Source organism: Pinus tabuliformis, chromosome 1_2 (genome assembly GCF_031772625.1).
Source record: "Pinus tabuliformis cultivar Carrire ecotype Pingquan chromosome 1_2, CPIR1, whole genome shotgun sequence".
NCBI lineage: Eukaryota > Viridiplantae > Streptophyta > Pinopsida > Pinales > Pinaceae > Pinus > Pinus tabuliformis.
In genome coordinates, this window is record NC_142298.1 from 863,741,685 (window position 1) to 863,755,190 (window position 13,506).

Here is a 13,506-nt window from a genome sequence, read left to right on the forward strand (position 1 = left end):
TTCGAAGATTTTTCTCAGTGAAAACAATTTTCAACAATATCCATCAATTTACTACAGTCAGTGATGACACATTACAATACTCAGAATTAGGGTTTTGATTATAAGCATGACTAGATTTGTTTCATGGATATCATAGTTTTTTGTTGCATAGATAAAGTTATGGATCATTGTACTCTCTTTTGTTGAATCATTTGATGACGATCTAAGAAGAAGAAGATTTGCAAGGGTTTCCCCATAGTGTCTTTTTCCCTTATCTCAGACCAATCCTGGTGTCTCTATGTGTGCGCATGCTTTTCTTCTATTATTCCTTTATGTTTCATTGCATTGTTGATGATGATGATGTTCTTTCTATATAATTGCATATGCTGATGAATAATGGTGTAGAGTTGAATAATGTAATGATGATATGGGGTGAACTTAATGTATTAATGAAGAAATGTAATTATCAAATCAAAAAAATTGTAGCCCTATGAAAAATTAACATGGTATCAAAGCCAGGTTGAAGAAAATTTATGGAGATCATGCCTATGATGACACTGTTGATGGAAGCAAGAAGAGGATGGCGGAGACCTAAAATAATTCTAGGGTTTGAAGAAAACCCTAAGAAACTTGATTATTAGGGTTTGATGGATTCTATGAGGTTAGGGTTGGAGAGAAACCTTGGTTTATGTAAACAATATGAGATATGGAGCCTAGCTATTCAATGTGAAGATGCTCAAGCACTTGAAAAATATTTGATGAAGCCCTAAAGGGGATAATCACTAGAAGACCTAGTTGGATAATTTAAGGCAACATTGGTATATGAACCATGGACATTGATGACTCTTGAAGATTGGTTCAAGAGGAAGAGGATCACCTCTCACTAAAGATAAGTATTTCTTGACTCATAATGCCAATAACTTTTAGACCTATGGATCTATTGATTATGTTTATTTCTTATACTTCCTGCATATGTATTTTATTATATGGATGTTTCTAACCTCCTTGTTGAGATGCGATAAGTAGATTATTCTTGAGGACATTTTAGATGCATTAGATAACATATAGATCTAGAAAGAAGTAAAGAGGTACTTGATGAAAAGGTGACAAGAAATATAAGTTGCATATGAGAAGGGGCACAAGTATTTGAATACCCCAAGGTATGCATGGTATGTTGTATTTTAGAAATAACATTGATGGTTAGGTAAGCCCTAAGACATTATGAGAATGTCTCTTTCTTTGATGGATCATACATGCATATGAAAGTGACTTCGATCTATGTTTCCTATGATTAAATGATGCACTTGGTATTGAACATTTTGATCTTCTTGAATTCTTTGAGGCTATCTAATCTTGATACATTGATACACTTTATGATTGGCTAGCATCCATTCGTTGAACATCTTGATCCTATAAATAAGGCTATCACCTTGACTCTAGTAAATTATAATCTTGTTACTTGCCATGATGGATTTTGTATAGAAGGATAGCTCATTGACTCCTATACATGAATTTGCTGATATTGCTTGTGATAAGCATGATGAAAGCATATGGAAAGAGAGACTGACACTCTTGTCGTTTTGTTCAAGCTTTATTGAATGACCTAACTTGATCTCATTGATCATGATAAGAATGTTAACCTTAATGTTAGAGGAGTAACTATGAGATTGATATTCTAGATATCTTACTACTTGTGGTCATGTATTAATAACATATGGTTAAACTAAATGTCCTAACTTGATGGAGTGACTTGATATAATTTTTTTTCATAATCTCTAAGATATGATATTGCATCTATCTTCTTCTTTGAGTCTATCCTTTGATGTAAGATTGATGTAAGATTGATGTCATCATGTTGATAGTCATGATAGATATATGTTATAATCTACTGGATCTATTGTTTCTTGACTCTAGTAGAGACAGGTTGATGACATAGATTTCCAATGAGAGAGAGAATCTCTTCTCAAGATTCTTAATCTTATTACTATTTGTATTATGTACGATTGAAGTATTATTTATGTGCATATGACATTATTGATCTGCAATAAAGTCTCATATGTGAAGCTTGTACATAAATTAGGGTGTCTTCTCAGGACGCAGGCATTAAAGTGGGAAATCTCACCCCTAGACGCACGCATACTAAGGCCTAGGTAACGTCCAGGCAACTAAAGATGCTCCCATGCTAACCTGAAGGGATTTTCTAGGGGTTTGACTACAATTGACCATAATATGAATCTTTCTGAAGCTTTCTCAACTCTAAATCAAGATGTCCTTGACATATTTTGCCACTGTAATTTGATTTCTAAGGTTGTTGGGGTAAATTGTTGATCACATAAAAATGAAGTATTGTGCATGAAATCAGATGGTCACCTAGAAGATGTCAGTTCCATAAATGTGTTGCATATAACAAGATCTTAAAGCAGGAAAAATCTCAAATGTTTTCCATAACATGAACATGCAGACTGAATTTGTGTTTGCAAATGACCGGGGACATACATATAGATATGTCACTATGTTTGTGCTACAAGAAGTTGGCATGATTTGGATGAATGATATAGAAGAACAATATTTTTTCATGATGCTTGACAATAACTTTGTATTAATGATTGAGATATGCTATGACTATAGATCTCTCTATGATAGCAAATTTGGACTTGACCTGATGTCTAATGATTTGATCTAACGATTGTTAATTTGACCTAATGTCAATGCTATGTGGGCACAATAACTTATGTGGGTATTTAGAAATTGGCATCCTTGTTCCTAGCATAATGTTTCAGGTAACAATATTTTTGATTCAACATGAAATTGAGACCTGCATGACTCGTCCTTGGTGTATGAATTTTCACCTAGCAACAGAAATGAGTTATGTTATGATTATTAAAATTACCTGATGAAGTTTGGATTGATACAGCATGACTGGCTACATCTTGTTGGCATGATAATAAATGAATTGAAGATTTGATATGAGCTCCACTAGTCTCCTCACTAAAAGAATTGATATTGTGATGTTGATGACTTTGACAATGGTTATGATCTAACTTCTAAGCTTTGATAAGCTAACTCTATTGATGTGATGGTACAATATTGATTTATGTCTGGCTTTTTTTGTTGGCTTAGCAAGGCATTATGCTTAGAGCATTGTATGAAGCAAGCTCCCCGATCCAAATACATCTATATTTGAAAGTTATTTGATGAAGTCAGGATAGTGAGTTCCAAGGTATGACTTTTATTTTGATTATGGTTTTGTATGTATATCCTGATGGTCTACTCTTGACAAGTATGAGCCTCTGATGATCTAAATCAGAAGGAGATGGCTTCTGAAGCCTAAAATAATGTATCATGGCATGATGAATCGATTTCTAGAATTTAGAAAAAAAAATTCTATATTGAAAAGATATTGAAAAATGTTTTTGAATAATGAAAATGAAAATCTGGGGATACTCTGATTTGAAGTTCAAAGATGTTGTTGAACTTGACATGGCATCCAATTGTTAATTGAAGCATTGATGTTCTGTTTTGAGCATCCATTTGTATATATATATCTATATATATATATATATATATATATATATATATATATATATATATATATATATATATATATATATAGATATATGATGTGCATAGAACCTGTATAAATTCATGCGTGAGCCGCTTCATTCACACAGAGTTTCCACCAAGCATCCTTTGAAATATCTACATGAGATATTCTATTTTTTAGTCTAAAATATTTCTCCTATGATATGTGACTGCATGGATGTATTGTTGTTGATAGATATTATTGGTAAGCACATTTGGATGTTGCTTTAGTATGAGATCTGCCATGATATCTTGGATGAGAGGTCCATAGTATGATTGAGGATGAGTACAGTGTTTCTAGCATGGATGGCTATGAGGCAAGATGAAGAAGCTCCTTAGAGAGCTATCTGAGCATAATCTGGATATGACATGGATACATTGTGATGAGATAGAGTGAGATCCAATTGGCAGAGAATCCCATATTTATAGTTGGGATTGAGATATTCTCATAGATTGAGATAGTGCAGTTGTTCGAAACAAGCTCAAGCATATGGTTGGCACCTCCTTGAGAGAAATGATGGTTATGGTATCCTTTTATGATTTATATGACTATTTATGTCCTGACATAATATTTGATTTGATGTCCTATATGAACATGAAACAACTACTATTGAGATGAGTTGATACCATATTTGTGTATGATGAGAGCAGCGTCGATCAAGGACACTAAGTTAGCTCTTCCTCCCTATCTGAGCTCCTGGGGTGAGGAATTGAGGTAGAAGGGCGCGTGGGGTTGAGGGAACTATGGAAAATAGGGTATGACCCCTATCTGTTACCCATAGGGTTGGAGATGTTCCTCTCTTATATTCATAGGGTTCAAGAATTCTTCTCCCATATCTTGTCTTTGCAGAGTATACCCCAGTTGGAATCATACTCACAAGAAAGGCTTGTTGGGAACACCGCTCCTCATTTGGCTAACACGTTGAGAGTGTACAACCCAAGTCAATCATGATGCAGGTTTTCTAGCTCATGACTATTTAGATTCATCGATGGGAAGATTAGTAGGAAATAAGATGGGTTGAGATAACCCTATGCGATTCCAGGTTGAGATTGAGCTCCATGATGAGAAACCATGGTTGAGATGTGCTCACCTCTATGTTTTGATGTCGTAATTCTTGATATGGGGTTATAGATGTATAGCCCCTTCATAAGACTCCAGGTCGAGATGTGTTCCCTGATGTGGTTCAAGGTTGAGATGTGCTCCTTGATGATATGGTCTCCGATGATGATTGATGATGATATTCCCGGTAGTATCCAACTAGTAGAGATTCCAGGTAGCAGCCCAATACCTAGAGGGTGGTAGCTTAAAATCCCATCCGGTAACAAATTCTTCTTCTTCTACATTCAATAATGTTGAGCATACGAGCAGGAACAATCAAGAGATAAGCATGAATAAACAATGGATATATCAAGATGTCCATTGATGATTTGTGATGATGAGATACTTGAGGTGGTCATGGTATGATGATTACATGAAATAGATGATCAGGGAAGATACGTGACGACACTTGAAGACACCATAATGGCATATTGATCGATGGACATATATTGGCAAGTGGAATTCTCCCTAGTTGAGAGGCAGTGTTAATTTTTGCAATTGTCATCAAATTCCACCTTGGATAGCTTAGATGACTGATATAATGATTGAATTATATTCCTCTTTTCGGGAGGACCAAAATTTACCTAACGATCACCTTATTTGGACAAGTGAAAGTTGGTTTTTGAATTTATTTAGTCACTCATGTATATTGGGTTAGGTTGGCCCTAATCACATTTTAAATTGGACAGGTTGGCCTCAACCCCAAGTGGATCATCATGAAATCCTATAAATAGAATAGAACTCAAGCTCATTTGGACATATTGATTAAGCCATATTCTTTTCTCTTATTGTCTTGGTTCGCATAGGTCGAACAGAGGAAAGCTCGTGTAAAGGGTCCAAAACTATAGGGTCAAAGCTTGCACAAATCCATGGTTTTTTTATTCTTGGACATTGGAACAGAACTGGGAATTTTAGTCCCTAGACGCTGGCACACAGTGTTTCAGACAACATCTAGGGAGCCTTGGACGTTGGCACAGAGTGTTATGGGAGCGTCCGGGAAGCTACAGTTTCTGCTGCTTAGTTTGGTCCCTAGATGCACGCATAGTATGGTCTTGAGAACCTCTAGGTTTTCATAGATGCTCACATAGATTCCTTATGAGAGAATCCAAGGTTTGAGGAAGATCTAGGTATGTTTAACCTGGTACATCCTCATCCAATTCACTTGGGGGCATCCAGATATTTTCCGAATGTGGTCTTCCAGTTTTGTAGAGAGTATATAGGACTAATATAGACGCTTCAACAACTCCTCCTCCTTGCATTCGAGACTCAAAGGTAACATTCCAATATTCTGAACATTCCGCTCAATGACAACAATGTTCAATAATATCTAGAAGTTGACTACAGTCAGTGACAACACACTACAGTCCTCAGAATCAGGGTTTTGATTATAAGCATGATTATATCTATTTCATGGATATCATATTTGTTTTATTGCATAGATAAAGTTATGGATCCTTGTACTCTATTTTGCTAAATAATTTGATGAAGATCTAGGAAGAAGAAGATTTGCAAGGGTTTTCCCCATAGTGGGTTTTTCCCTAGTTTCAGACCAATCCTAGTGTCCCTATGTGTGTGCATGATTTTCTTCTATTGTTCCTTTATGTTCCACTGCATTGACAATGATGTTGTTGGTTTTTCTATATAATTGCATATGCTGATGAATAATGGTGTAGATCTGAATAAGGTAATGATGATATGGGGTGAACTTAATGTATTAATGAAGAAATGAAATTATCAAAGAAAATAACAATGTAGCCCTATGAAAAATTAACACGGCTGATTTGGATGTTTCTTATGATTGTGAACTGATTTTTTCTACAGATTTCGAACCAAATTTCTTCAAATAAGTCACTTATCATGATGAATGGAAAGAACCGATGCATAAAGAATATGATACTTTGATAAAGAATGCCACCTAGAAGTTTGTTAATCCTCCATTGGGAACCGAACCAATTGGTTGCAAGTGGGTCTTCAAAAACAAGTATAAATCAGATGGCTCACTTAACAAGCATAAACTGAGGCTTGTGGAAAATTGTTTTTCATAGAAGGAAGGGATTGACTATGAGGAGACTTCCCCCCCACAACAAAATTGGCTACCGTCCGGACACTCTTTGCCTTGGCATCACAAAACGGCTTGAAAATCCATCAAATGGATGTAAAACAGGATTCTTGAATGGAGATCTGAAAGAGAATTTTTTTATGTTCCAACCAAAAGGATTTGTTGTGAAGGGTCAGGAACAAAAAGTATGCAAGCTTGTGAAATCCTTGTATGGCCTCAAGCAAGCACCGCGAACCTAGTACGAGAAGTTAACTGAGCATCTTCTGAAACTCAACTTCAAACATTATGATCTTGATCATGCAATTTTGTATTTCAAGAAAGTTGGAAAAATAATTGTATATCTTGTAGTGTATGTAGATGATCTTCTGATGACATGGAACAATGAGAGCTACATTATATCCATAAAGAAGGAATTAAGGAAAGGTTTTGAAATGAAAAATCTGGGCTATTTTCACTACTATCTTGGTATTGAAGTAACTCAACATCTGAATTTTATATTCCTCTTTTAGAAGAAGTACATTGAGATATGTTGAACAGGTTTGGCATGGATGAGTGCATTCCTTTAACTACTCTAATGGAACAAAACTTAAAGCTCACATCCAGTGAAGGAAAATAATTTGATGATGCAACGAAGTATATACAACTCGTAGGAAGTATCCACTGCCTAACTACTACCAGGCCATACATTTCATTTGACCTCTCTAGGTTTATGCAAAATTCTTGTGAGGGTCATTAGTCTATCATTAGTCTATTGTAAAAGGAGTTATAAAGTACTTGAAGGGAACTCAAGACTTTTGACTTAAGTATACACAGGTGGGCGACTTCATCTTGATTGGATACTCTGATTCAAACTTTGATGGAGATAAACAAAATGGGGTATCTACTTCAGGTTATGTTATGAGTCTTGGATCAGGAGCTCTCTCATGGAGGTCATACAAATAATCAGTTCCAGCAGATTCCACAACTGAGGCAGAAAATGTGGCAGCAATTGGAGTAACAAATGAAATTGTGTGGCTCAAGAAAATTCTATAAGATTTGTAGGAAAAAACAAGTGCATTCAACTCCTCTCTTGATTGACAAAACTTTTGCAATCAAGTTGGCCAAGAACCCAAAATTCCATGATTAAACGAAGCACATTTATACAAAATACCATCTGTTTCGCCATCATGTTGAGTCCAAGACAATCCAGCTACGTCATTGTTCCACAAATGAGCATATTGAAGACATCTTCACCAATGCGCTTGGTAGAGAAAAGTTTGAAGGATTCAGAATGATGCTTGGACTCACCAATGCCCCTTCAGATTAAGGGGGGGAATGTTGATACCTAATCTTTGGGATTAGGTAAATCCATGTAAATATTGTAAATAAAAAATAAAGAGAATTGGAAGATGAAGAGACATTAGGAGATGAAACCCAACAGTCTCCCTTTCCATGTATATATCCATGTTCCATCTTAATGAAAAGTACAATTCAATTCGTGGAGTTACCTCCTAGTCTAACAAGTTGAATCTGACAAATAACCTCATTTCCCTGATCAACAACCAACATGAAACATGTACATTTGAAATACACAAGATCAAAATAAATTGAGAACTTGGAATCTTTACTAGGACCATCGATATGCCCTGATTTAGTTGACCTTCCTCTAGCAACGGTGGTTACACTTGCACCAACCAATGTATCCTTCCTCAAATAGAAAGATCAGGCATACTGTAGCTAGTTTTGAGCCTTTGCCACTGGAAAGACGTCTGCTAGAACATAACCAACATTAAAAATTTTCTAAGTTCAATTATTCAAGAAGAATCAATAAATCTCAAAATGAATTCACAATAATAACAAACTTGTAAACCAGAGTTTGAAGGTTTTGACTGGCATTCTTTGAACCATAAACCATATTGATATTCTTAATGACTATTTCATTTGTAAATCTTTCAGTATACTTGAATAAAGTATATTAAATGTATAATGATTTAGAAACCAAGCTTGTTTAACTCATCCATGTCCTTTGTTACAATATCCATCCTTTTTTCCATGATTCTTTGTTTTTTTCATCAACCCAACCCCAAAAACACCCCACTCAAAAACCCAAATCCAATGTGTTTTATAGATATATCAATCACAAAAATTGGTTGATGTTGGAAATGGAGGGAGATTGACACCATCGAACTACCCAAACCCTGAAAGTGATTGTTGTTGCAACCATTCATAGGGTTGGAATTTAAAAAGTGAATGGCTTAAGGAAATCCTCTTACTAGCCAAGGCTACATTGCACCGTCCAAAGGAACAAATTTGAGAGCTTAAGGACCATGTTTATCATGAGGCCTTACACAATGCATTCAGTAATCATAGTATTTTCCCATCCCCATTCAAGGTCGGATGTTGTGATGATTATACATCAAATCACTATAGTCGACAAGCTTAATTTCCATTAGTTTATAAACATCTTCAGTTTCTAAATTGCATATACCCAACCCACCCGTCAGTACAAATCCAAATTCTTTTGCCTACCACAATGCACTCTGTGTCATAATCTCACAAAACCATCGAGTGCCCCACCTTGACAGACATGCTCTACTCCATACCTTAAATTTACTATTTACTTATTTCATCATAGGTTTGTGAGCACAATAACCCTATCCTAGTGAGATTGTTTGCAGATCTATAACAATGAAAAATTCAACCAAATACCAAAATCCCAATGAGATTTGTTTGCAGAAATGGAACAATGATGGATTTAACCAAATCATGGAGATCAGATAATAATAATGGGACTTAATAATCCTTCTTGCAAATTATTTTATTATAAAAACACCATATTTCGATAGAGATAATGTTTTCTAGAGTCATGATGAATAATAATAACAATGATTGGAGGAGGTATGTGTGGCTTGATATCTTGGCAACCATTATTCCCATTGCACTGAGATTGGGCTATCATTTAAGACACATAATTTTTAGGGCATGGGGCTGTCATGTAGAGCCCATATAGAAAAATAGATACCTTGAAATATTAAAATGAAAACACACATAACATTTATAGATGGTATTATATTGTTAATTCATTGCAAGAAAAAAATAAACACATGAAAATAAAATAAGAGAACATTGCTTAACATAGAAAATAAGATTACCACAACTACAAAAAAACTTGGGTTTTAATAAAATGTCCATAGACATGAAACAATTAATTAATATAGTAAAATCACAGACTATTCACAAGTTATATTGTGGTTACTCTAGCCTTAAAAGACATTCAACTCTACATATTTTCCTTTGAGTGATGCAATGGTATGCCCCCGTCAATGTTTATTTTCTCCCTCAATTCAACAACATCCATTCAAGTATGTGGGAAAGTGGACAGTCTCGAGTGAGTGGTGCCCTTTGACTTTGGGTCAGTTATTGGGAACTAATTCAATTTAGATTAAGGGTGGAAGGGAGTAGATGAGAGTGTACAAAAAGCTGTAGAAGGGATGCAAGTATTGGAGCTATTCTTTGAGCCCGACTTTGTCTCTCTGCGAACCATTGGATGTGCAAGGAATCCATTCAAATGAGAAAACTCTTTGTGAAGAGGCTAAAGAGGAGGTTCATTGAATAGGGAAGTGAATGCCCTTCTCTCCATAAGTGTCTTCTTCTTCTAAGTGGAATGATTTGCCATGGGAAGAGGCCTTGAAGGGCTCTTGTGATGGGAAACAAGGGATTTATGATAGTTTTTTGAGGATGATGAGAAAGAAGCATTGGTGTCCACTCATTAAGTGTGGATTGTTTCAAACTTATGATTAGCCATTTTGATTGAGAACCCATGGCTACCTTTTGAATCTTTGATGGTATTTTTGCATGAAACCACATAATGAAAACCCTCTTCATTGATCTCCATCCACTGCTGCATACTACGCTTCCGACAACTAGAGTGGAATATCTAGCCACAGTGGGTGTTTCCTTTTGAGTGGTAGTAAGGGGCCCTTGCAGCCAGAAATAGAATCATTCTCTGGGCTCTTCTCCTCTAGGACATCGAGACACAGAGACAAGATACTCTGCTGCACTTTTTTTGCCTACCTTTTCCCCCATTTCTTTGCAATAGATTCTAATATCTGATTGCCAATCGCTAGCACAACTTATTCTTTCCTCCAACAATCTCTCTGTTCCATTCCCCTCATCATTCTCCGCATGTTATTACTTGTAGATTCTAAGTATACAGAACAATAATATTTTCGGGCTCTTCCCAGATTCGATTCTTAGAGACAAAATCCCCATCGAACTAGGCAACTTAACCAATCTACTATTGTTGCACTTGAACAAAAATAGGTTAAGTAGGAGCCAGGTCTTCGAATTTGATGTGCAGGATTTGGATGGAGACGAATCCCACATGTCAATTTTTGATGTGCGAGATTTGGATGGAGATGAAGCCCACATGTCAATTTTCGGTTGGAAGAAGGAGGATTGATGCCAACAAAACTAAAGTTACGCAGTAAAGCTGCATCTTCACTTAATTTGTAGGTGGAACTATGGGTTATGGGCCCACATTTACATCAGAAGCCTTTGCATTGGTGGATTTTTACAGAAACTCGACCAATCACCAAACAATGGAATAACACATAACCCACCATCAAACGTCGGTCCCACTTCGAATGCACAAGACCGGACCCCAAATGAAATAAACCCACGTCTATAAACTTCTCGGTTTTGCTCAGGACATTAACCTCCACACATGTTCATGCATGATTACCATTCGATCAGTCCCGCAATGAACAGTCCAAATCGCTGAATCTCAATGAGGGTTTCAGCCCGTTGAATAAATGCTCATATCATCTGATTTCCAAAGTATCGCTCGTACATGTTTCGATGCAATATCCATCCAATCTCAGATTCAATGGACGGTCTTGGTCACCTGCGAACTTCAATTAATTAAGATATGGTTCATAAACCTCATCGGGTCCATTTTCTGGAAACCACTTATGGTTTTGAGACCGCACGAGAATCCACTTCCACCTATGAAAACCACTCTTCCTCTAATTAACGCCCATGTTTCTATGCCACATGATGACCGTAGATATTCGCCCATAAGATGACCACGACGGCTCCTTCGGATTCCTCTTCCTCCATTAATATCCATCGATCTAAATGATCCAACGGTTCCCGTTCTTTTCTGCCTATGTCGTTGATCCTTTGTGCATTTATGGAATTTGCTTTAAAACATTGTCTCTCTCTGCCATACTCATTAAAGCACTCACATACTCCATACAACATTCAATCTAGGATACCATATAAACATTGGATCGCTATCGATCCTTATAATGATCGATGGTCGATCAATAAACTCGTAACACAGAATTTAACTCACACTAAAGGATATATCTATAAACACAAACACATGAAATTCACACAATATTTCCATTATATATATATATAGAAACATATTACAATCTAAGGCATTTCAGCCTTAGGCACAAATAATCCTTCAACTACATTGTGTTCTCACTCTCTGTCTATGCTCTCTTTATCTCACAATATAGACTCTCTTTATATAGGAAAGTACATAAGCGTGGATCATCTCAAATCCATGATTTCCTCTCACAAATCACCTAAATCTCTCTATTCACATACATGGCAAATAATTACATTAAATTAAGTCTTCTTGAGACTTATCAATTCCATCAAATTTTCTATGTTTAAATCGAATTTGCCCCTGTTTCCAATGATTGTCCATGTTTCCCCTTTCACAACTTTAGCTTTGGCTTTTTATTCAACGTGGTTGGATGCTCCTGCATCAGACTCCCAAGGTACAAAAATTTATGACCTCCTGATAATATGCTTCTCCTTCATCCCTTACCAATTCTACCCACCTGCTTAGTGGAATTCCCTTCATGATCTTTCTGGGAGCTGCAACAAAACCTCTGTAGTAGCAGTCTTCCCTGTTACACGATACCTCACCAAGCTTCTCTCCTAGCTTAGTCTTTCGGCATCTCTCTGGTTATCTCTTCTATGAATCATTGGAGCACTCCATGCTCTAGGTTGCTGCAATCTTCTCACCTTCTTCTAAAGATCACAAACTCACCAGTGTTCAACATAACTATACCTCCTCCTTTCACACACAAAATCTTCTTTCTTCTCTCAGGAAACCTTTCCTTGCTCTAATACCACTAATGATGCCAACAAAATTGCAATTACGCAGTAAAGCTACATCTTCACTTAATTTGTACATGGACCTGTGGGTTATGGGCCCACGTTTACATCGAAATCCTTTTCATTGGTGGATTTTAACAAAAACCCGACCAATCACCAAACAGCGAAATAACACATAACCCGCCAATGAACGTTGCCCCACTTCGAACACACAAGGCCAGGCCCCAAATGAGATAAACCCGCGTCTATAAACTTCTCGGTTCTGCTCAGGCCATTAACATCCGCACATGTTCGCGCACGAATACCATCCGATCAGTCCCTCAACGAACAATCCAAATCGCCGGATCTCAATGAGGGTTTAAGCCCATTGAATAAATGCTCATCGTGTTCGATTTCCAAATTATCGCTCGTGCATGTTTCGACACGATATCCGTCCGATCTCGGATTCAGTGGACGATCCTGATCACCTACGGACTTCAACTAATTAAGATATGGTTCATAAACCTCATCGGGTACGTTTTCTCGAAACCACTTATGGTTTTGAGGCCGCGCGAGAATCTGCTCCTGGCTACGAAAACCACTTTTCCACTGATTAACGCCCATGTTTCTATGCCACGCGATGACCATAGATTTAATGATTCTGTTGATCAGATGGTTCTAGGCTTCT